Source organism: Stomoxys calcitrans, chromosome 4 (genome assembly GCF_963082655.1).
Source record: "Stomoxys calcitrans chromosome 4, idStoCalc2.1, whole genome shotgun sequence".
In the NCBI taxonomy this organism is placed as follows: domain Eukaryota; kingdom Metazoa; phylum Arthropoda; class Insecta; order Diptera; family Muscidae; genus Stomoxys; species Stomoxys calcitrans.
The window spans coordinates 39710422-39737342 of NC_081555.1; the positions used below are offsets into that span (position 1 = coordinate 39710422).

The following is a 26921-nucleotide window of genomic DNA, read 5'->3' on the forward strand; positions in this document are numbered from 1 at the left end:
CCGTCCGTCCTTCCGTCCGTCCTTCCGTCCGTCCTTCCGTCCGTCCTTCCGTCCGTCCTTCCGTCCGTCCTTCCGTCCGTCCTTCCGTCCGTCCTTCCGTCCGTCCTTCCGTCCGTCCATCCGTCCGTCCTTCCGTCCGTCCTTCCGTCCGTCCTTCCGTCCGTCCTTCCGTCCGTCCTTCCGTCCGTTCTTCCGTCCGTCCTTCCGTCCGTCCTTCCGTCCGTCCTTCCGTCCGTCCTTCCGTCCGTCCTTCCGTCCGTCCTTCCGTCCGTCCTTCCGTCCGTCCTTCCGTCCGTCCTTCCGTCCGTCCTTCCGTCCGTCCTTCCGTCCGTCCTTCCGTCCGTCCTTCCGTCCGTCCTTCCGTCCGTCCTTCCGTCCGTCCTTCCGTCCGTCCTTCCGTCCGTCCTTCCGTCCGTCCTTCCGTCCGTCCTTCCGTCCGTCCTTCCGTCCGTCCTTCCGTCCGTCCTTCCGTCCGTCCTTCCGTCCGTCCTTCCGTCCGTCCTTCCGTCCGTCCTTCCGTCCGTCCTTCCGTCCGTCCTTCCGTCCGTCCTTCCGTCCGTCCTTCCGTCCGTCCTTCCGTCCGTCCTTCCGTCCGTCCTTCCGTCCGTCCTTCCGTCCGTCCTTCCGTCCGTCCGTCCTTCCGTCCGTCCTTCCGTCCGTCCTTCCGTCCTTCCGTCCGTCCTTCCGTCCGTCCTTCCGTCCGTCCTTCTGTCCGTCCTTCCGTCCGTCCTTCCGTCCGTCCTTCCGTCCGTCCTTCTGTCCGTCCTTCCGTCCGTCCTTCCGTCCGTCCTTCCGTCCGTCCTTCCGTCCGTCCTTCCGTCCGTCCGATCAAGGCATCAGGCCCCCCACCCATTGTTGACATCTGCTATAGGTTGAACGCCTACCTTCAGCCACATTGTTCTCTAAAAATAAGCGTGAGGTAAATGTCGAGCTGACTGTGATGGTCGATGGAGAAATGATTCCGACCATCAAGTGTCCCAAAATACTAGGCGTCAAATTTGACAGCTCTTACACATTCTCCCGATATGTCAGAGCAATTGCCGATAAAGTCAAAAGTAGAAGCAAGGTTCTCAAGTGCTGCCGGCAGCATCCGGTGTGTGGTAAGCAATGCAGCGCCAGTGTGGTCTCGTCAGCTCTGTGACATGCAGTGGAATAATATTCAGATCTGTCAGAATGCCGCCCTCTGAACTGCGACGGTCTGTCTCCTCAGTTCTAATGTGGACCACCTCCATCAGGAGACAAAGACGATATACCTACATGCTGTCTAAGCCTTTTGGGCTGTTGTCGCACAGACCATCCAAATCATCATCCTGTGGATAGGTGCTCACCACCGCCCAGAAGCCTTAAGGTAAATCCACAGGATCTAGAGAGTGAATTTCAGCACTAAAAGAGAGAACCTCCAAACCAAGCGGCATATCAAGCGGGTCTAGACAACATTCATGCAGACACGGTAGCAGATGTGGTAAATAGCTACCGGGTGAATGTAGTCCTTGGAGAATGATCGCCCTCAACTGCACCTGAAAAAATTGATCTCCCTCGGCAAACCAGTGTAGTTCTGGCTCATTTACGTTCGGGCAGATGCAGCCGCCTCAACTCCTACAGAGCAAGGATTGATGCAAGACGTATGTCCCAATTTTGACCTGATATCACACGATACACGTCACCTGTTTAACTGTCCAGCCAGACCCATTCGACTCAGAACCTGATACCTCTGCTCTCACCCCATCTTAGTCGTAGAGTTCCTTGATATTGACACTCAACAGAAGGTTGGGCTAGGTTTAAGTGCAATTTATACCTAATACATGATACGCGGTCTAAACCCCCCAACTTATGCCATTGGCTCTATTCCAGGTATATAGGGCAAGAGTTGCCTTTCTTGCCCTTTCCAAAATGTTTGATTTGAAGTTCAATTTCCTGTTAAGCCAAACACCCAGATATTTTGCGATTTATGTAATCTCCTCCCAAGGAAACAGGTTCCACTGTAGGCAATTTATCTCCTGCAGAAAAAAAAACTATTTCTTTCTTGCAAGGATTTATACCTAGACCACTTTCGGTATCCCATTTTTGTGTTGAGCTTCCTGAAGTATATCTCTTAGAGTGCTGGGAAACTTTCCCCTAACCGCACTTGCCACATCATCAGTATACGCGACCACTTTAACACCTTTTTCTTTCAGTGACAATAATATTGTTAATGGCTATATACCAAAGTAGAGGAGACAGTAAACCTCTTTGAGGCGTTCCTCTGCTGGCCCATCTCTTTAGATCTACAGATCCCAAGCCTTCTCTTATGTAAATTTAAGTAAATAAGGGGGGTACTTAGCCCACCCAACTTTAGGCCATTTTTCGTTTTGCGTTTGTGGCTTTATTGCATTGGGGCCTTATCTCATACCGCCTTAATAGAACACACCAAACGATCCTTCAGAGAGCTACCGCCTCCATCAGATATGCATGTTCCAGAGAAGAAATTCAGAGATATCATTAACGTTGCAAACCCTGTGTTTTTTACTAAACTGTTGATTACCCGAGATGCTTCCAATTTTCAGGCGCAGGCAGCAGAACTCGTAAACAAGTGTAATGGGATTGGTTGTTCCTATCCTGCTGACCCTTGAATCAGGGAGCTGAATCTGGAATCAGATTCTAATGCAATCCATGGTGAAGACTTGACTCAGCTAAACTTAATACGCTGCTACTCTTTTGTCTCATATCCCAAGTGCAGGCCATGGTGTCGTATACGTGTCGTACATGGTCTTTCATAAACATTTTGATCATTAATTCAAAATATTTACATACTCGTACCACTGTTTTACTGATTTCTTCCAAGAATGTTATCTTTCAAAGGATATATGTCATAGAATCTCGTCTTAAGATAATACCTTTTAAAAGTAGCTGCCAATAAGGGTAGCATATGAGCTTCTAAATACATTAATTTTTCTTAAAAATTGGCTAATTTTAACGTCTTTTTTCACCTTCTGTGTTTTGTTTATTGCAAAGCCATCTTCTTTGAAAATGTCCCTGTACTCGTACAAGGCATTTAACTCACTGTGGACAATGAAAGTGGGCCAACATATGGCGGCCAAGTGATCAAATGCAACAACAACTCGTTAACAACCTCTTTTGCAAATAGGCTAACCAACATATCCATTGTCGATGTCGATGGGAGAACGTGTTGTGCTTATCCGCAAAAATGTTTGTTTGTTCAGTTTGCCACAATTTTACATGCACACACCACAACAATAACAACACAACCTCGTTTGTTGCAAAACAAGACAGCTGAGGGAGGACCATGAGGGTATGAGCGTTGTCGATTGCCAGCATTCGCCTCCAGTGGTTATTGATTGCAATTTGTGCACGTTGAAGAATGACAATGGAATTTCGTGAATATCCTTTTGTCCTTAATGACCGACCGCTTAGATGTTGAACAATGTGTTGGGCGTGAGTGTGTGTGTGTGTGTGACCACATTCATGATTGGCTAGGTTTCCAAAAACGTCTGCCATTCATGTCCCAGTGGGAGGTAATTGATTGGTTTATATTTTAAAGGAGCAACTGTGTCGTGGTGTCGTTTAACTAATTGAGATAGGCGAAATTTAGGGAACAATATCAACGATAGCAGAGATATTGAAGAGAGAAATACATTTTGGTAAACACAATTATTTAAGTGGCAAAAAGCGCGGTGCCCCACAGGTGTTACCCGTTAAACTACTAGAATCTGAATGAGAAAGGGAATTGAGGAATAACAAAAGATCACATGGTGGTCTCCACAGATCACCATGTCTGGTATCATTGATGCAGAAAATATAGCCACCTTTGTTAACCAGATTAGTTAGGAGGTTTTACACATAACAATATGTTCAGAGAATCTTATCGGTGAGGTGCAGAAATTGAAGAGTCCTAAGGTAACATCTCTCTCGAGCCACCTTTGGATTCGATATGATTTGCTGAATCCAAAAAACTTCCTTAATAAGGAGAAAACGAAATGGACTAAATTCAGAAGGCTTCTCCGAGGAAAAGACCACCGTAGCACAGAGGAACGCATGTCCTTATATGACGCTGAAGGCCGGGGCTCGAATTCTGGCGAGAATATCAGAAAAAATTTCTGTGGTGGTTATCCCCTCCTTATGCTGGCGTCATTTGTGAGGTGCTACGCCATGTTAGGTTAGGTTGAAAAGAGGCTGCAGATATTATTCCGCCCCATGCCACAATGGACATACACCTAAGCCAGTAATCGGCTTGTTGTGCGCTCTAAATACTAAAAGCAAGTAACCTCGAAAGAGAAAAATTAAGTTAGGATTTCCTTACTACTTAGAAAATCCTTAATTGTTTTCCATGCCATGCCCCAAAGTTGGTTAATATCTGGTAAAAAGTCACCATCTAAGTGCCGGTGTCTGTTAGCCGCGAAATCCGGGCAATGATATAGGAAACGCTCCAACGTCTCATCATCTCCCCACATGCCCTACACACGATGTCACTTGCCGCGCCGATTTTGCATAGGTGAGCTCTTAGTCCTATGCAGCCCGTTATGACACCAAAAGCTAAACTGATCTCCTTCTTGCTCCCTTTTATTAAGAGCCTCGTCCTCTCACAATCCGGATCTCCTCATAGGATTTTCGCCGTCCTACCTCCCGTTTCGCTGTTCACCAGGGTTGCATGCGCCTTCGTTGCGACGACGCACGGTTAATTTCTGGTATATAGTCACCACCTAAGTGTCGGTGTCTGTTAGCCGCGAAATGCGGGCAACGATATAGGGAATGCTACAAAGTATCATCATCTCCCCCACATGCGCTACACATGCACCGATTTTGCATAGGTGAGCTCGTAGTCCTATGTAGCCCGTTATGACACCAAAAGCCATACTGACCTCCTTCTTGCTTCCTTTCGGTAATAGCCTCGTCCTCTCACAATACGGATCACCCCCTAGGATTTTCGCCGACCCACCTCCCGTTTCGCTGTTCACCAGGGTTGTATGCGCATTCGTCACCCACGCACTTTACTCGGACTGCATCAAAGGCTTCGGGTTAACCAAGTTTATTGACGGCTGTTCTCTGGCCTTCACCGCCAAATCGTCTGCCTTTTTATTCCCCCTACTCCGTAATGACCCGGCACCCAAACGATGCGAATTTTGCCATACTCAGAGAAGGCGTTTATTTCCTTCTTACACTGCAAGACTATTGGTTGTTATTGCCCCATACCGGTTGTTATTGCCCCTATGGCAATTTTACTGTTCGTAAAGATGTTCACACTTGATGTCCTAGCGTTAGTACAACGCCAACTTACGCAATCCGTGATCGCCCAGATCTCCGCCTGCAGGAACATATTATGGTCAGGCAATCTAAAACAGATCTCTGTCCCTTGGTACTCAATGTTGACCCACAGGCACACTCTGTCCCCTAGCTTTGACCAATCTGTGTAACATGACCTTCCAGACGGCAATACTAGGGTTCCGTCAATCCAAGAGTGTGCCGATGGCAGCAGTGCCTCTTACTCGACCTCAAGGTTAATCTCAGGTATCCGATCAGAAACCTCTTCCCTTCCTTCCAGCTTTCCTATCGTGGCCTCGATTGTTCCGTGATGGTATGAGCTGCTCCCATCCTCAATCCATTCTCCCATCGCCTTAGGTCTCATAGTAGCAGTGCCTGCCTCACTTATAATCTGTATGTCAATGGGTCGGATATATAGAATAGTCCTAGTGGACGTGGTCCTCATCGCTCCGCCTATGCCAAGACAACGTATTCTCTGAACTTGTCGTAAGGTCCTAAAGTTGCACTTTTTCTTCATAGCACCAAACTACTGAGGCGTAAGTAAGTATTGGTCTAATCACGTTCCTGTAGAGCCAGTGTGGCCTATCCTCGGATTTAGGCCCCATTTCGAGGCTACGGCCCGTCAACAGAGTGCCCAACATCTGTGAGCCTTCTCACTACGCTCCTGAACGAGACACTTTCAATTAAGTTTCCTATCCAAGATCACACCTAACCTTGTCAGATATCGAAATCGTTTTATTGAGGAAACGTGGTGCGTTAAATTGGCCCACCTTCGTCTTCCTCGTAAACAGGCATATTTCAGTCATCTCTGGGTTAACATTGAGACCCCTGGGTCTAGCCCAGTCATATACCATATTCAAGACCCTTTCGGCTCTTCTGCATAACTGGTTCGGAACCTTACCCCTTGGAAGTATTATTACATCGTCTGCGTATTAAACGGGTTCAAGTCCCTCCTCAGTCAGCATCCGTAATTGGTCATTCTTGATGGTCACCCATAGGAGTGGCGATAAAATGCCCCCCTGTGGCGTGCCTTGTACCACTTTCTCCCTTATATCTATGCCATGGGACACACAATTTATCCACCTGTTCCTTAGCATGTGGTTTATACAGTCTCTAAGAACCGGGTCCACCCGGTACTGGTCTAAGCATTGGATCAATGTGTCGGTCCGCACATAATTAAACGACCCCTCGATGTCAATGCAAACTGCCAATGTGTACGTCTTGGCATCAAAGGATTCTTGTGTTTTATGCACAACCTCATGCAGGGCAGTCTCCACCGACCTTCCCTTGACATAGGTATGCTGTTTGTATTTGTGCAGTTCGCAGGATGTCCTACTCTTTATCATGGTGTCCACAATACTTTCCATGATTTTGAGTAGAAAGGACATACGGCTTATGAATCTGTAGGCCTTTGGTGTCGCATAACTTGCCTTGCCGGGCTTGGGTATAAACACCACCCTTGCCTCCTGCACGACTTTCGGAGTATATGCAAGTCCTAGGCAGGCTGAGAAAATTTTGGCCAGATAGTCTGCCTTTTTCTGTAGTAATGCCGGAAATATTCCATCAGGTCCGGGTGACTTGGATGGTTTGAATCTCCTCAAGGATTCCTTGACCACAAATTCCGTTATACTAAACCTTCGATCAACATCATTATTCCAAGATTCCGGTGTTTTCGTGAGTCCCTTCGTATCCCCTGGAAAATGGGTTTTCATCAAAAGCCTCATCATGTCCTCCGTTGTGTCTGCTCTCACTCCCATAGCGTCTACTAAAGTTTCAGATTGGACATGGCTTTTTGAGAGAAACTTTTTATACCCACCACCGAAGGATGGGGGTATATTCATTTTGTCATTCCGTTTGCAATACATCGAAATATCCATTTCCGATCCTATAAAGTATATATATTCTTGATCAGCGTAAAAATCTAAGACCATCTAGACATGTCCGTCCGTCGCTCCGTCTGTCTGTTGAAATCACGCTACAGCCTTTAAAAATAGAGATATTGAGCAGAAACTTTGCACAGATTATTTTTTTGTCCATAAGCAGGTTAGGTTCGGAGATGTGCTATATCGGTCTATATCTTCATATAGCCCCCATATAGACCGATCCGCCGATTTAGGGTCTTAGGCCAATAAAAGCCATATTTATTTTCCGATTTTGCTGAAAAACGGGACAGTGAGTTGCGTTAGGCCCTTCGATATTCTTTCTTAATTTGGCTCAGATCGGTTTAGATTTGGATATAGCTGCCATATAGATCGATCCGACGATTTAAGGTCCTAGGCCCATAAAAGCCACATTTATAATGCGATTTTGCTGAAATTTGGGACAGTGAGTTATGTTAAGCAACTCGACATCCTTCTTCAATTTAACAGAGATCGGTCTAGATTTGGATATAGCTGTCATATAGTCCGATCCGCCGATTTAAGTTCTTAGGCCCATAAAAGCCACATTTATTATCCGATTTTGCTGAAATTCAGGATAGTGAGTTGTATTAGGCCCTCCGACTTCCTTCTTTAATGTCACTCAGAGCGGTGCAGGTGTGGATATAACTGCCATATAAACCAATCCTCCGATTTAGGGTCTTAGGCCCATAAAAGCTACATTTATTATCCGATTTTGCTGAAATTCGGCACAGAGAGTTATGTTAAGCCACTCGACATCTTTCTTCAATTTAACCCAGATCGGTTCAGATTTGAATACAGCTGCCATATAGACCGATCCTCCGATTTAGGGTCTTAGACCCATAAAAGCCACATTTATTATCCGATTTTGCTGAAATTCGGCACAGAGAGTTATGTTAAGCCACTCGACATCCTTCTTCAATTTAACCCAGATCGGTTCAGATTTGAATACAGCTGCCATATAGACCGATCCTCCGATTTAGGGTCTTAGGCCCATAAAAGCCACATTTATTATCCGATTTTGCTGAAATTTGGGACAGTGAGTTGTGTTAGGCCCTCCGACTTCCTTCTTCAATGTCACTCAGATCGGTCCAGATTTGGATATAGCTGCCATATAGACCGATCCGACGATTTGGGTCTTAGGCCCATAAAAGCTACATGTATTATCCGATTATGCTGAAATTTTGGGACAGTGAGTTATGTTAAGCCACTCGACATCCTTTTACAATTTGGCCCCGATCGGTCGAAGTTTGGATAAAGCTCCCATATAGTTCGATCCGCTGATTTAAGTTCTTAGGCCCATAAAAGGCGCATTTGTTGTCCGATTTTGCCAAAATTTGGGAAAGTGAGTTGAATTAGGTCCTTCGACATCCATCTTCAATTTGGCCGAGATCGGTCCAGATTTGGATATACCTGCAAATATAACGATCTCTCTGTTTTAGGTTTTGGGGCCATAAATTTCGATTTAAAGTCTTGGCCCCAAAAAAGGGTAATTTTTAATCCGATTTAACTAAAATTTGACACATTAACATTGACTAAAACGACCAATATTTTGTTTTAAACAATGAAACCATCACTTGAACTTATTAGTATTTGGTCCAAATCGGAACATATTTCGATATAACTGCTATGGGACATAAGGTATGAAATTTTCACCGAATTTGGATGAAAGGTGGTTTACATATATATGGTGGGTATCCAAAGTTCGGCCCGGCCGAACTTAACGCCTTTATACTTGTTTTTCTTTGAGGTGCGATATAAAAACACTTCCGTTCCACTAAACGGCTACAAGTAGCTCTTATATATACCTATATCCCGATTTTAGTTCTTGAGCCCTTATAGGACGCAATTTTTATCCGATTTGGTTGAAATTTTCTATGACCTCTAACATACTTGCCAAATATGGTCTGATTTGGTGCATAAGCTGATATAGCACCATAGAAACTCTTATCGATTTTCCTTTGTTTACCTATGGAGAGAGATACCGGGCAAAGAACTTGACAAACGCGATCCAGGGTGGAGTGCATATAAGATACGGCCCGGTGGTATTGCTATAAAAAAATTTGTTGAAATCTAGTTTTGAAGGCTATTTTACATCATTACTGTCTTACTCTTTATTTGCATCTGCATGATATTTTTATCCCCATTCACCTTTGGTAACATTTTTTCATCTTGCCAATCCAATTTATCTCATAATAGATCCTTTTGAACATGGATATGAATTTCACGTTTGCAAAAAATATCTTTTTTTTTTTGGTTATTTTTAAGCCAGACCCTAAACCAAATTCCCCAAATGAAAAAAAAAAGTTGAAAAAAAGTTGAAAAACGACTAAACTGGCACACCTTTAGTGAAAGCTACTGCTGCCGTACAGGCGAGTATGTTGACCACAAGTACTAGCATATAAAGTGAAATACGAAATGAAATTACTGGCAACTGAAGTAAATGAAAACATGCACAAAACTTTGCAATTTGGGTCGACGAAGATCAAATAAACCATCTTCCAGCCATACAAATATTCTTTTGATGTTTGCCCTCACTTCATTTCCCTTTAACGCATTTCTTTTTTTCGGTGCTGTTTTTTGGGCAGCAAAAGTTCATCCACACACACACACACACACACACACACAAAAGAATTGGGAGGGGGAGGAAATAAACTTTTTTTGTATCGAAGATATTCAGTCTTTTTATATTCTCTATTTCTTCTTTTCTTCTCATTTCATTTCAGAAGGGCCACTTTCGCACAAAGACGCACAGACACCTAAGGAATTTGAATGGTTAGGAGGGAGATTGTTGTGGCCCCAGCTCCATTCAATTATCATCAATTCAAATATGCTTGAATAGTGGTGTGGTTTGTGGCGATGGAATGAGTTCATGGCCTAAATCAACCACAATAGAAACACACACCCATGCTCGCAAGGATACAAGTGGAGAAAAGTTTACATTGCCCTTTTTTGATGAAGTTAAGATTCACATAAAATTTCATTTGAAACCTCAACAAAATATTCGGCAATAATAACTGCAGGGCCACACAGAGAGAAACGGAGAGACAGAAAGCATCAACAGTCGGCTGCCGGTATTGGAAATGCTTACAAATGCATTGCATGACCCATGAAATCAGTTGATATACACCCAGAGCCGAAGTAGCAGGGTGGAGTTTCAGAAGCCACAATAACGAGCAGCAACATCAAAATTGACTGTGGGCTAGGGCAGCACTAAACGCGCCAAAAGGCAAGAGGGCCGCCGAACGTCATGGTTAACCATTCCGATAATGAGTTTTCATTTGGCTGTTAACAACAGCAACACAAATCCCGGCAGCAAGCAGCCTTTCGCTTAGTTAACAGGAAACGGAAGTCACGTCTACATAGCACGACATTCATATTAGCCAACACCCAGCTCCCTGCCCTCCCCCCGCCCCCACTATACACACAAAAGCCCACACCACAGCATATCACAACAACCCAAAACAAAACAGCAAAAAAAAACAACGGCAACATCAATAGCAGCAATCAAATTTTGTTAACCGCACCAAAGCATCCGCAAAGAAACACTGACGGCACCAACAACAAAGTCCCGACCACCCGCCTCGCAGCAAAATACAGCCAGCCAACACACACACACACATAACCGAGCGTGAACAAAGGTCCTGGCTGGGGTGACAGGATAAAATGAAGCATTTGGACTATAAAATCGGGTTTATTTACAACATTATCGAAATATTTAAAGGATGAAGAGTGGCACGTCATATTGGACACTTCCATTTGTTATTCGCAATTTGTTAACCTTTGCCCTGGTCATTGGTTTGCAAAATCATCTGCTGTGTAAGTACAAAAGAATTTTGATTTGTATTCTATGCCGCACACAGCTCATTTCGCAAAGTAGGCGACCAATGAAATTAGCATAGCAAATAAATTATAATTTGCCCCCAAGCAATAATGAAAAGCCATGTTTAAATTTCCCCCATTTTAAGCTACTATTGATTGAATTTCAAACAGATTACCATAATTGATTATATGAAGGTAAATATGAAACAACAATGAAAACAAAAAAAAAAAAAAAAAACAATTCGTAGGTCAAGCGAAAGCCGAAATGCGATTAAGCAAACTCTGTAATACAATTGTCTCTTATATTCTGGGATAAAGCAAAAAATTGGCATTGCGAAACTTAGGTTAAGTTAAAGGACATGGGCCTGGCAACCGCAGTTGCCAACCGCTCCACCAGGAGATTTTTGGTCCATTTTAGTCGTGCTATAAAGAAAAGCAATAGGGCAGAAGAAAGACATTCGAAAAGTATGAATAGAAACGAAAAAGCCGGCATAGAAACCGAATCAGTCTCGTTGACTAGAGGGTCGCCCCATCAGCCATTCCAGACTCTTGCAGAATTCCAAAATGACTCGGGGGTCGAGAGACTGCAGAGAGAACAATGAGAAGAAGTGGTATTTCGTAATCGCGGGACACTGTAGCTGTTCCACCATCTCCAACTCCTCCTCATCCTCACAGACCCTGCAGATGTCCTCATCCTACCGAGACCATCGCCATGTCAGCGACCTGAGATAACAGATCCCCCAGTTGACCAGGACAACCACCCACATGGTCCAAGGTCATGCTTCCCCAGCTCGAGAACAAACGACGTTCTCGATCCGGAGAAACTCCGTCACAGGGCCTTGGCAACCCTACAGGCTGCAACGACAGCCCATGCTAGCAAGTTCCTCCAAAAAGGTGTCCACCATCCCAAAGAAGTGGTTCACCATTGGCGTCACAATCTGAGAGTCCATCCGCAACCCAAACTTGGTCAGCTCGTCAGAGGCTTCGTTACCCGCCACAACTTGATGGCCCGGAACCCAGCACAATAGACAGAAGCCCCCCAACGGCCGCGACGCTTTTTGCTCTTTACGCAACCCGCAGCCAGGACCTTCAGCGCCCTCTGACAATACACATAAATCGTGACAGTTGAAGAGGGCCACTGCTTTTGACTCCCTAACTCCTCCTCATCCTCACAGACCCTGCAGAAGTCCATGTCAACGACCTGAGATAACAGATCTCTCACCTGACCAGGACTACCACCTACAACTCAAGGTCATGCTTCCCCAGCTCGAGAGCAAACGACGTTCTCGTTCCGGAGAAACTCCGCTACAGCGCCTTGGCAACCCTACAGGCTGCAACGCCAGCCCATGCCAGCAAGTTCCACCAAAAAAGTGTCCACCATCCCAAAGGAGGGTTCACCATTGGCGTCGCAATCCCAAAGTCCATCCGCAACCCAAACTTGGTCAGCTCGTCAGAGGCTTCGTTACCCGCCACAACTTGATGGCCCGGAATCCAGCACAATAGACAGAAGCCTCCCAACGTCCGAGACGCTTTTTGCTTTTTACGCGACCCGCAGTGAGGGCCTTCAGCGCCCTCTGACTATACACATAAATCGTGACAGTCGAAGAGGGCCATCTCTCTTGACTTCCCAACTCCTCCTCATCCAAACAGACCCAGCAGAAGTCCTCATCTTACCGAGACAATCGCCATGACATCGATCTGAGATTGCAGATCTCCCACCTGACCAGGACTACCACCTACAACTCAAGGTCATGCTTTCCCAGCTCGAGAACAATCGACATTCTCGTTCCGGAGAAACTCCACCAGAGAGACTTATCAACCCTACAGCCTGGCCAGCCCATGCCAGCAAGTTTGTCATAGTAGGAGTCCAACATCCCAAACTTCCAACTCAAAGAAGGGTTCACCATTGGCGTCACAATCTCAGAGTCCATCCGCAACCAATTCCTGGCCAGCTCGTCAGAGGCTTCTGTATCCGCCATAACTTGATGGTCCGGAATCCAGCATAATCGACAGAAGGCCCCAAATGTCAGAGACACTCCTTGCTTTTTTCGTGACCCGCAGTGAGGGCCTTCAGCGCCCTCTGACTATACACATAAATCGTGACAGTCTGAGAGAACAGCCTCTTTTGACTCCCCAACTCCTCCTCATCCACACAGACCCTGCAGAAGTCCTCATTTTACCGAGACTATCGCCGAGGCTCCTTGCTTTTTACACGACCCTCAACCAGGGCCTTCAGCGCCGTCTGACTATATACATGAATAGCGAAAGTCTGAGAGGGCCGCCCCTCTTGACTCCCAAACACCTCCTCATTCCCACAGACCCTACAGAAGTCCTCATCTTGCCGAGACCATCACCATATCGGCGACCTGAGATTGCAGATCTCTCACCTGACCATGACTCCCTACTACAATCCAAGGTCATGCTTCCCCAGTTCGAGAACAATCGAGGTTATGGTTCCGGAGAAACTCCGCCACAGCACCTTGGCAAGTTTATCATAGTAGAAGTCCACTATCCTAAACTCGTCGGCGTAGCAACTCCAGAGCCCATCCGCGACCCAAACCTGGCCAGCTCGTAAGAGGCTTCGTTTACCGCCTCAACTTAATGGCCCGGAACCCAGCACAATCGACAGAATCTGTGTGAAAGACACTGCACCCATCAATAATTCTAGGTGACTCCCTAATTCTTAGGAATGTAACGGAAACCCCCGCCCCGTTGCCCCCATCCAGCTTATACTAATTCGAGTAGAAAGATGGACCCAAGAATTACCGGCCACTCCCAAACCAAAGCTGCCTCCCCAGGGAGACAACCTCGTGGACGCCATCGAAAAAGTTCCCCCGCATCTGTGACGTCCAAAATTTCACGTAGTCGTCCCACTCCAGCAATCTTCAATGTCCTGACTCCCTCTATCTGAGGGGCAGCTTTCAACGATCGCGTACTCCACGTACAACTTCAAAGGTTTCAGAAAAAGTATCTCATTTAGCTCTGCTCTCGGAGGACTCCTCTTCACTCCGATATCAGCACCACCGCAATACCCGTTGCCCATATGCCGTAAAGACACACCTTCTCAAGAACCCGGTGCCACACCAGGCACATGCCGAATCACACCAGTGACAATCCAGTGGACCGTACTAGGCCTGAGTCCCACCGAGTTGCAACTTGGGTAAAGCGCATTCTGCCCCCGTTTGACCCTCTCTCCAACCTTCCTTCTGCAGTTAAATTTCTGGTCAAGAATAACGCCCAAATAAATAGTCTCCGGATAGAGTGACAGTTCAACTCCATCAAGGACCGTAAAGTGTTGCCAAATCCAAAAATCTTGGAAATAATTCTGGAACTTTTGAACGAACAGAGAGACATAGTCAATGTTGTGGTGTTTTCCTATAAGCATGCAAACGTTTGGGGATCCTAGTGGGTCCAGAGGCTGATCCATGGGGCTTGAAAGTTGGTAACCTCAAGCATGTAAAATTTTAAATTGATTGGCAAACATTCATAAATAGGCCAATCAGATTTTAAAGATAGAGCTTCCAAAAATCTGCAAAAACCATGCTTCAATATCTAGTAAATCTCTAACGGTTTATAAGTTATTCAACTCCATCAAGGACCACAAAATATTACCAATCAAAAAATCTTGGAAAAATTCTGGAAATTTTTAACGGACAGAGAGACATAGTCAATGTTGAGGTGTTTTTCAATAAGCATGCAAACTTTTGGGGATCCTAGTGGGTCCAGAGGCTGATCCATCCTCAAGCATGTCAAATTTTGAATTGCTTTCACCCCCTACGTGAGGTTCCAATCATCGGGTATGCTTTCTTCTATCCAGATCGCGAAGATGAGCGGATACATAAGCCCTATCAGCGTGTCTAATACGGTCTTAACTAGTTCAGCGGGTAACCCGTCGGCTCTTGCTGCCTTGTGTCTTTCCAGAAAGACGTTTCTTTCTTTCTACGGTAAAAGGCGATTCTCCTCTTTTCCTTTCTCCAGACACCTCTCCTCATCAGGCTCGGTGCTACTGATTTCAAGATTGCTCTGTATGCCGCATTCTTGGCTTCAGTAGCATTTCAACACTCTTGGTCGTACCATGGGTTTCTTGAGAGAGGCTTCCGGTACCCAAGTACGGATTTCGCGGCATTTTCCATGAAGTGAGCAATAGTTTGCCATTGCGCCATTATATAGGGTGATTTTTTTGAGGTTAGGATTTTCATGCATTAGTATTTGACAGATCACGTGGGATTTCAGACATGGTGTCAAAGAGAAAGATGCTCAGTATGCTTTGACATTTCATCATGAATAGACTTACTAACGAGCAACGCTTGCAAATCATTGAATTTTATTACCAAAATCAGTGTTCGGTTCGAAATGTGTTCATTCACCGTAACGTTGCGTCCAACAGCATCTTTGAAAAAATACGGTCCAATGATTCCACCAGCGTACAAACCACACCAAACAGTGCATTTTTCGGGATGCATGGACAGTTCTTGAACGGCTTCTGGTTGCTCTTCACTCCAAATGCGGCAATTTTGCTTATTTACGTAGCCATTCAACCAGAAATGAGCCTCATCGCTGAACAAAATTTGTCGATAAAAAAGCGGATTTTCTGCCAACTTTTCTAGGGCCCATTCACTGAAAATGATTTGCAAGCGTTGCTCGTTAGTAAGTCTATTCATGATGAAATGTCAAAGCATACTGAGCATCTTTCTCTTTGACACCATGTCTGAAATCCCACGTGATCTGTCAAATACTAATGCATGAAAATCCTAACCTCAAAAAAATCACCCTTTATAATCGGAACAAGGAGTGCTTTTATCAAGCAGTTGGGTCAGTCGAGTGCCATTTGTTGTTTTTGCAGCTTTTCAATGTCCAGCTTCCGTGCAGTGACAGATCGTACTTTCCTCGCCATGTTCAAACGGGTGCGAACCTTTGCTGCAACATGGTAATGATCCGAATCTATATTCGCTCCACGGATCGATCGTACATCTAACATGCAGGATGAATGCCTTCCATCTATTACAACGTGATCGCTTTGGTTCCTCGTGTTTTGAACTGGTGACAGCCATGTGGCTTTGTGAATATTTTTATGTTGAAATCTGGTGCTACTAACTACCATGTTTTTTGGCGTGGCGAAATCTATCAGCCTCAACCTGGACGTTATCTCGTGGAGGCTAATCTTTCCAACTGTTGGACCAAAAATGTCTTCCTTCTCTATCTCCCAGAATAATTTAATAACCCATTTGAAAACATTCGTCGAGGTCCATCAACATTGGTTCAGAATTGGATATAGTTCATAATTTGTAATGATAGGGTAGGGTATTATACAGTCAACACATCCCGACTTTTGCCCTTCCTTACTGGTTAAATAAGTTTAAAGCATTTTTTCCAAGTTGTTCTTGTTGTGTATTTGGCAACTTGCGTTTCTTTTGAATACAAATGCGAATAGAGAAAAAACACAGACAAGTTCAAATAGTTTCCATGTTCTGGCTCCTCTGTTGTATTGGATTTGCACTTCGCCAAAGGACTCACTTTGAATAATTCAAAAATTTTTGTATTCCCAGAGAAGGCTGGCTGTTGCCGTTGTTGTTGTTGTTGTTGTGGCAAGTTGTGAATAATATTACAATAAAATATTGGCCATGCATTTGTGTATAATAAAATAATAAACCAATTTCCCCAAAAAACAGAAAACGGAATACCGGATAACACTTCTCTCCAATTACGTTAAATGTTCTGATCGTTTACATAGGCCATGCCAAACATGTAATTTGGCTATGGAAAGGAGGGATGGAGGATTCTGCATGGCAATCAGAGTGTTTTGGCTTTGTGGTTTAAGTTACACTTACCATTTGTATATCTAACACCAGGGAGTAGAGTGTGTTTTTATTGTGACTTTTTACACAAATCTGGCATTAACTTACCTAACGACACCTAAAAAAGTCAAATTGTTCTTCGAACATCCCAATGAAGAACAACTAAACTATTGCCGTTATATCAATGAGCATTGTTTGACTAAATTTTTGCTCCATAGTGAATCCCTTATCCGTAGCCAAATACAATTGGGTTATCGTTTGGCCACAAATGTATAGGACAAGCATTAAAAGGCTTAAAAGTTCACAAATATAGCCAAGATAATTGAGGGGATGGCCAACTCTGGAAATGATTGCGATATGTCCTCGTCCGGATTCTAATCTAAAGGCGTACAGTGTCGTAAGGACCCAAAACCTTGAATCAAGAGATCGGTCTATTTGGCAGCTATATTCAAATCTGGACCGATCTGGGCCAAATTGAAGAAGCGTGTCGAAGGTCCCAACATAACTCATTGTGTCAAATTTCGGCGACAGCGGACAACAAATGCGCTCTTTATGGCCCCAAAACCCTACATCGAGAGATCGGTCTATATCCAAATCTGAACGGATCTGGATCAAATTAAAGAAGGGAAACGAAGATCCTAACACAACTCACTGTCCCAAATTTCGGCGACATCGGACAATAAATGCGCCTTTTATTGCCCCAAAACCTTAAATCGTGAGATTGGTCTATATGGCAGCTATATTCAAATCTGGACCGATCTGGGCGAAATTGAAGAAGGGTGTCGAAGGGCGCAACACAACTTACCGTTCCAAATTTCAGTGAAATCAGGTAATAAATATGGCTTTTATGGGCCCAAAACCTTAAATCGAGAGATCGGTCTATATGCCAGCTATATCCAAATCTGGACCGATCTGGGCGAAATTGAGGAAGGGTGTCGAAGGGTGCAACACAACTCACTGTCTCAAGTTTCGGCGATATCGGACAATAAATGCGCCTTTTATGGCCCCAAAGCCTTAAATCGAGAGATCGGTCTATATGGCAGCTATATTCAAATCTTGACAGATCTGGGCCAAATTGAAGAAGGGTGTCGAAGGTCCTAACTCAACTCACAGTCCCAAATTTCAGCAAAATCGGCTAATAAATGTGGCTTTTATGGGCCCAAAATCTTAAATCGGAGGATCGGTCTATATGGCACCTATATCCAAATCTGGGCCGATGTGGGCCAACTTCAAAAAGGATGTCGAAGGTTCGAACACAACTCACTGTTTCAAATTTGGGCTACATCGAACAATAAACACGCCTTTTATTGCCCCAAAACCTTAAATCGTGAGATCGGTCTATATGGCAGCTATATTCAAATCTGGAGCGATCTGGGCCAAATTGAAGAAAGGTGTCGAAGATCCTAACACAACTCACTGTCCCAAATTTCGTCGGCATCGGACAATAAATGCGCCTTTTATGGGCCCAAAACCTTAAATCGAGGGATCGGTCTATATGGCAGCTATATTCAAATCTGGACCGATCTGGGCGAAATTGAAGAAGGGTGTCGAAGGGCGCAACACAACTCACTGTCCCAAATTTCGGCGACATTAGACAATAAATGCGCCTTTTATAGACCCTAAACCTTAAAACGAGGGATCGGTCTATATGGCAGCTATATTCAAATCTGGACCGATCTGGCCGAAATTGAAGAAGGGTGTCGGAGGGCGCAACACAACTCACTGTCCCAAATTTCAGCGACATTAGACAATAAATGCGCCATTTATAGACCCAAAACCTTAAAACGAGGGATCGGTCTATATGGCAGCTATATTCAAATCTGTACCGATCTGGGGCAATTTGAAGAAGGGAATCGAAGATCCTAATACAACTCACCGTCCCAAATTTTGGCGACATCGGACAATAAATGCGCACTTTATGGGCCCAAAACCTTAAATCGAGAGATCGGTCTATATCCAAATCTGGACCGATCTGGAGCAAATTAAAGAAGGGTGTCGGAGGTCCCAACACAACTCACTGTCTCAAGTTTCGGCGATATCGGACAATAAATGCGCCTTTTATGGGGCCAAAACCTTAAATCGTGAGATCGGTCTATATGGCAGCTATATTCAAATCTGAACCGATCTGTGCCATATGGCAGGTATATGTCGAGGGGCCTAATTTAATTTTTTGTCCCAAATTTCAGCAAAATCGGATAATAAATGTCGCTTTTATGGGTCAAAGACCCTAAATCGGCCGATCGGTCTATATGGGGGTCAATCAAGATATAGTCCGATATAGCCCATCTTCGAACCTAACCTGCTTATGGACAAAAAAAAAGAATCTATGCAAAATTTCAGCTCAATATCTCTGTTTTTAAAGACTGTACCGTGATTTCAATAGACAGACGTACGAACATGGCCAGTTCGTCTTAGATTTTTCCGCTGATCAAGAATATATATACTTTACTAGCCGAACCCGGCCCGCTCTGCTGAGCCTTCTTTGACTCTCTCATATCATTTTTGGGTGAGGACACTTCGCCCTGAATGCGGATATTGAATTCGTGCCATTGTAGCCTATGACGCTGAACTCATTCGAATCCTGGCGAAAATATCGGACAAAGCGGTGTTAGTCCCCTCTTAATGTTGACGACATTTGCGAGGTACAATGCCATGCATGGTCATTAAAAAAATTTTCCGCAAAGAGGTGCCGCACTGCGGGATGCCGTTCGGACTCGGCTATAAAAAAAGGTTCCTTATCATTGAGTTCAAATTTGCATCGGAAAGCACTCATTGATGTGTGGGTAATGTTCTCATTAGGGCAGGGATGGCATCTCAGACAGTTCGACTCAAATATGGATATCAAATTCGCGCTGCTCTTCCAAATCCCTTTTATTTGAACCCCAAATTCCCATGAACGTCCAATATGTCTGTTTGGGGGAGTTTTGGGGTTGGGGCGGCCCCATGGGTACTTAGTCTCAAATTTTCTCTCCAATACCTTTCATTTGATACCTTTATTGTCTCGTTCGATCCACTTTTGATTTTGGGTTGTGTTTTTGGCATAAGGGGGAGGGTCCGTCCCCCTTTTGATACCAAAAAATTATATAGCCTATGTTTCCTTCCAGACCAACCAACACAACATGCTAAAATTTCGAGAAAATAGGTTTCGTCGATACGGAACAAACAATCCGAGTCCCATATATCCATGATTGGCTAATGTGCCCATTTTGGGGCGGCCACCGGCATTTTGGGGTAGGGGGATGGCCCGCCTCCATCCGATATCTAAAAATTATATAGCTTATGTTTCCTTCCAGATAAACGTACACAATCTATGAAAATTTTAAGAAAATCGGTTCAGTCAAGTATCATATGGTCATAATGGGTCTAATGGCGTTTTTGAGGGGTGGCGTGACCCCCTATACTTCGGTCTGATTTTGTATGCCAGATTCGAAATCTACTCCCGAATACCTTTCATTTGAGCCCCATATTGAAATGAACGTCCAATATGTCTGTTTGGGGGAGTTTTGGGGTGGGGGCGGACCGATGGGTACTTAGTCTCAAATTTTGATAACATATTCATACTCTACTCTCCAATACCTTTCATATGATACCTTTATTGTCTCGATCGGTCCACTTTAGATTTTGGGTGGTCTTTTTGACATAAGGGGGAGGGTCCGTCCCACTTTTGATACCAAAAAATTATGTAGCCTATGTTTCCTTCCAGACCAACCTACATAATTTGTGAAAATTTCAAGGTAATCGGTTATGCCGTTTTTCAGTCTATACGGAACAAACAATCCGAGTCCCATATATCCGTGATTGTCTAATGTGCCCATTTTGGTAGTTTTTGTGAGAGTGGGATGCCCCTAATACTTTGACATGAATTTTTAAGCCACATTCGTAATACTTTTCATTTGTCACCCATGTTGTGTTCATCGATCCACTTTTGATTTTTGGTGCTCTTTTTGGGGTAACGGTGGAGTGTGCGTTATCAATAAATTATAAAGCCTACACCTACTTCCTGGTCATATTCGTAATCTACTCCCGAATACCTTTCATTTGAGACCCATATTGGCTTGGTCGCCACATAAACCTATTTTAAGGGGTTTTGGGGCTTGGGCGGCCCACAGGTACTTGGACACAACTTTAATTATAAAATTCGTACCCTACTCCTAAATACCTTTCATTTGAGTCCCATATTGTCCCTATCGGTCCACTTTTATTTTTGGGTAGTACTTTTGAGGTAAGGGGGAGGGCCCGACCCCCTCCCGATATCAAAAAATTCTATAGCTTATGTTTCCTTTCAGACCAACCTACACAATCGGTGAAAATTTCAAAGAAATCGGTTCAGCCGTTTTGGAGTCTATACGGAACAAACAATCCGAGTCCCATATATCTGTGATTGACTAATGTCCCCATTTTGGACGTTTTTGTGGGGGTGGGGTGACCCCTTATACTTCGACATGAATTTGTACGCCAGAATCGATATCTATCCCACATTCTTTTCATTTGATACCCATATTGTGTTAATCGATCCACTTTTGATTTTTGGTGGCCTTTTTGGGGTAACGGTCGAGGGTCCGCCACCTTCCGTTATCAGAAAATTATAAAGCACGCACCTACTTCCTGACCATATTTGTAATCTACTCCCGAATACCTTTCATTTGAGTCCCATATTGCCATGATCGTCAAATATTTTAAGGGGTTTTGGAGCTGGGGCGGCCCCCCAGGTACTTGGACCCAACTTTAATTATAAAATTCGAACTCTACTCCTAAATACCTTTCATTTGAGTGACTTCTTGAGCCGCTAGAGGGCACAATTCTTATCCGATTTGGCTGAAATTCAGCATGAGGTGTTTTATGTTGACTTTCAACAACTGTGGTGAGTATCGTTGAAATCGGTCTATAACCTGATATAGCTGCCATATAAACCGATCTGGGGTCTTGACTTCTTAAGCTTCTGGGGGGTGCAATTCCTATCCGATTTGGCTGAAATTTTGCACGATGTGTTTTGTTATGACTTTCAGCAACTGTGTTAAGAATGGTTAAAATCGGTCCATAACCTGATATAGCTGCCATATAAACCGATCTGGGGTCTTGACTTCTTGGGCCACTAGAAGGCGCAATTTCTATCCGATTTGGATGAAATTATGAATGGCGTATTTTATTATGACTTAAAACAACTGTGCCAAATAAGGTTTAAATCGGTCCATAACCTGATATAGCTGCCATATAAACCGATCTGGGGTCTTGACTTCTTGAGCCTCTAGAGAACGCAATTATTATCCGATTTGGCTGAAATTTAGCACGACGTGCTTTGTTATGACTTCCAACAACTATGTAAAGAATGGTTTAAATCGGTTTATAACCTTATATATCTGCCATATAAACCGATCTGGGGTCTTGACTTCTTGAGCCACTAGAGGGTGCAATTCCTATCCGATTTGGCTGAAATTTTGCACGACGTGTTTTGTTATGACTTCCAACAACTATGTTAAGAATGGTTCAAATCGGTCCATAACCTGATATAGCTGCCATATAAACCGATCTGGGGTCTTTACTTCTTGAGCCGCTAGAGGGCACAATTCTTATCTGATTTGGCTGAAATTTTGCATGAGGTGTTTCGTAATGACTTTCAACAACTGTGCTAAGAATAGTTCAAATCGGTCTATAACCTGATATAGCTGCCATATAAACCGATCTGGAGTCTTGACTTCTTGAGCCTCTAGAGGGCGCAATCATTATTCGATTTGGCTGAAAATTTGCATGAGGTGTTTTGTTATGACTTTCAACAACTGTGCTAAAAATATTTCAAATCGGTCTATAACCTGATATAGCTGCCATATAAAACGATCTGGGATCTTGACTTCTTGAGCCTCTAGAGGTCGTTGGTATTATCTGATTTGGCTGAACTTTTGTAGATAACAAAGATAACATTTTGCATTTGTCATTTTCTTTACGACAGACCACACATAAAACTCCACAGCAAATACTCCAAGATTACTGCTGTGTGGGGAATCGAGGTAAAAGCTTTGCTTAATTCGATTTTCTCATCAGGACACTTTCGTTTGTATGCTCGTTAAATAAACAAAGCTGTACAAACGTATGTACATACGAGTATAGCCTTTGCCAATATGAAAGCATAGTTTTGTCATTTATTTACATTGGCCCTTAGCCTTAACCTCATCGAACACACAGGGCCATAGTCTGCTCGCAAATGCAATACAATTTGCAATGTAATCATGGGAACAAAGATGCGCAACAGCAGCAGCTCTATTGAAAATCTCGTAAAGAGCACACCTTTGCTGCAGCATAACCCTGGAGAGCTTTCTCAATAAATTTATCCACATCTGGGTAATGGAGAAAAAATTAACTTGATGGGAAAATCAAGCATGCTGTGTTATTGATTTACTCCCCTGCTTGGCATCATAGATCAGGCAACACTTTAATCCAACATCATCTTTGCAATAAATACAACTGCAGAATGTTCTACACATTGTATATGGTGCAGGATGTAGTAGCTTCGTTTTCATTTCCGTATGGATTTTAATCTGAAATGATATCAGGATAAACTCGAAAAAAATTGATACACATCACTAACTCACACATGCCAACTCATACTCACATACACATGCCCATACATGTAATAAATGCATTAAGGCTGAAGCAGTTATAGATCAATACACACGTGCCACAGCAGAGGTGTGAAGGTGTGTATAGAACCGCAAGCAGTCATGCCAAATAGGCCTTTTTAGTCATACCCAGCATGTTTTATCATAAATTGCCGCTCAAATTATTGGGACGCAGTTTCTAAGAAAAGTGCTTTGTGAAAGCCTTCCAAGGAAAGTATTTCCCACAACTTGACTGTAATGGAAGGATAGTCAAAATAAGTTCATGCGAAATTTTGGTTTCTGAGGTGGGGGATTGGCCTTCAAGATACACCATTCCCTGCAGTATAGACTCATCTCGCCTGCACCTGGCGCTAGTGACATGGAGTGCATAGGGATAGCAGTCAGGTCCGGTACTGCCGAGATAGAGCTATTACATACCGCCGGTTGGTAGCTGTGTCCCAATTAATGGCCTAACTTACAAACCCTACATAAGTGGGTTACTATCCGGCCATAAGCGTTTGGTGCTAGGGGACTTTAATGTGCATCACATTTCATGGCATTCTCCCCTACGTAACGACTAGCGGGGCATAACTTCGGCTGAGCAGATTGAAGGCTCCGCGTTTTGCACGTTCATTGAAGATTCCCTCACTAGGTTCACGAGGAGGTGTAGCAGCCCTCCAGACATTTCCACTACATCCCCTGATCTCCTGAGTGACTTAACCTGTCAAGCCGTCATCTCTTTGGGGTCAGACCACCTCCCCATATTTCTCACCATCGACCGACCACCCGACTTCATAAAATCTGAGTTTATCAATCAGAAGAAGACCGATTGAGCTGGCTTCAGAGAGTATACCAATCGCCACTTAAGTGAACTGACACCCCGCTCGCATAATTAGCATAAAAAGAGAGAAAATTCCGAGACATCATTAAAGCAGCAGCCATTCGCTTTATACCAAGTGTAAATTTTGCCCATGAACATTCCACTAAGGAACAGGGGCAAACTTCTCACATATCAATGAGTGCAGTTCGATTCAAGTTCATGCTCACTGATAAAAGGCCTCTGGTTCGAACCCTGGCGAGACCATCAGAAAAAGTTTTCAGCGGTGGTTTTCCCCTCCTAATGCTGGCAACATTTGTGAGGTACTATGCCATGTAAAACTTCTCTCCAAAGAGGTGTCATACTGCGCCACGCTGTTCGGACTCGGCTATAAAAACCGAGTCCGAACAGCGTGGCGATAAGCGTCTTAGGTGGACATGCTAACCTCTACGCTACAGTGGCCTCCTTTATACCAGCCTTTCGAATACCCCAAGTGCGGCCCAGCATCGCGGCGCATGCAATGGTACTCGCTGACGAGCATTATGAGATTCGTTGTACGGACCCCCCTAACCCCAGAATCAGCGAACTGAATCTGGAAATAAACAGGGTAGTCTACAAAGGTTTGGTTGAATTAGTTGTTCATCAAAGTTGAGTTCACTCGGAGACCACTTTGGCCCATTGTGGTAGCCTAGAAAGAAAGGGAAGAGAAAGAAGATGTGAGACCTCGGACTAGAGGTTATACACGAATAAAAGAAAGTCAGTTGGAATGGAGAGCACCAATTGCCAATTAGCCCATTGTGGTAGCATAGAAAGAAAGGGAAGAAAAAAAAGAGGTGAGACCTCGGACTAGAGGTTATACACGAATAAAAGAAACACCGGAGGAATGGAGAACCTGAGCGGGGGTGAAGAAATGCCCGTCCCCACGCAAGCACGAATGTACCTACGCCGAAGCTTATGACACCTACCGTCGGAACCATCCTGTTCCTTCAGCAATTCTCAGGAGACATATCAGAGGAACGATCGCAAGTTCACCCAGATCACAAAAGAAACGGCTCCACAAAAAGGAGAGCCTATGTCTCTGCTGATACGGACAAGAACACAGCAAATACTCAATAGTCTCCTCCTTATCCTTATAGAGGCATCTCCTAGAGAAGTCACTGTGCCTCATGCGAAACGCCATGCGCCGGTTATGATCCCTGTCAAGTTACTCATCGACCTCTTATCGAACGCCATTGAGCTGAAACTTTGCACAGATTATTTTTTTGTCCATAGGCAGGTTAAGTTCGAAGATGGGCTATATCGGACTTTATCTTGATATAGCCCCCAAATATAGACCGATCCGCCGATTTAGGGTCTTAGGCCCATAAAAGCCACATTTATTATCCGATTTTACGGAAATTTGGGACAGTGAGTTAGGATGGGCCCTTCGCCATTCTAACTTAGTTTGGCTCAGATCGGCTTAGATTTGGATATAGCTGCCATATAGACCGATCTCTCGATTTGAGGTTTTGGGCCCATAAAAGTCACATTTATTATCCGATTTTGCTGAAATTTTGGAGAGTGAATTGTTTTAGGTCCGTCGATATTCCAGTTTAATTCGGCCCAGATCGGTCCAGATTTGGATATAGCGGCCATATAGACCGATCCTTCGATCTAGGGTCTAAGGCTCATAAAATCCACATTTATTGTCCGATGTTGCCGAAATTTGTGACAGGGACTTAATTAAGCCCCTCGACATACTTTTGCAATATGGCACAGATCGGCTTAGATTTGAATATAGCTGCCATATAGACCGATCTCTCGATTGAAGGGTTTGCAAATGCAAATTTTGCCCATGAACATTCCATTAAGGAACAGGGGCAAACTTCTCACATAACAATGATTGCAGTCCGATTCAAGTTTATGCTCAATGATAAGGGGCCTCTATTTTATAACCGAGTCTGAACGGTGTGCCGCAGTGCTACACCTCTTTGGAGAAAAGTTTTACATGGCATAGTATCTCACAAATGTTGCCAGCATTAGGAGAGGAAAACCACCGCTGAAAATTTTTTTCTGGTGGTCCCGCCAGGATTCGAACCCAGGCGTTCAGCGTCATAGGCGGACATGCTTACCTCTGCGCTACCGTGGCCTCCTCAGATTTAAGGGTTTAGGTCCATAAAAGTCACACTTATTGTGCGATTTCGCTGATATTTGGGACAGTGGTAGTGTTAGGGTCTTCGACATTTTTCTGAAACTTGCCCAAATCGGTCCAGATTTGGATAAAGCTTTCATATACACCGATATCTAGATTTAAAGTCTTGTCTTTTATCCTTTATTGGCCTAAAAAGAGCTACCGGGAAAAGAACTAGACAAATGCGAACCATGGTGGAGGAGATATAAGACTCGGGCCGGCCGAATTTGACACTTTTTCACTTGTTTTTATTAAAATGCGTGCTCTATTAAGAAAGTTCATAGCGCGCTTCTTCCATTCCGTTAATAAGTAGAATTGTCGATTTTGGAGCGAAGATCAGGCAGTGGCATTGCAAGAGCGGTTTATGGGCTGGCGGCATCATTGGACCGTACTTCTTCAAAGATAATGCGAATTGTAACATTACCGTGAGATCATATCCAACTTTTTTTGGCCAAAATGCAAGACATGTAGTTTCAACAAGACTGTGCCATATGCCACGCAACACACGTAACGGTGGACTTATTGAGTTAGATATTCCGAGCTACTTGCAAAATCCTTAATTGTTTTCCATGC

General features: G+C 44.1%; 1 long non-coding RNA gene across 1 annotated transcript in view; it reads left to right on the top strand.

Moving 5' to 3' along the window:
* Positions 1-26921, top strand: part of LOC106084307 (uncharacterized) — a 235247-nt gene that overhangs the window by 148222 nt on the left and 60104 nt on the right. The window contains exon 3 of the long non-coding RNA XR_009398067.1: positions 9881-10973. This is a non-coding gene — a long non-coding RNA (uncharacterized LOC106084307). The remainder of the gene's footprint in view (positions 1-9880; positions 10974-26921) is intronic.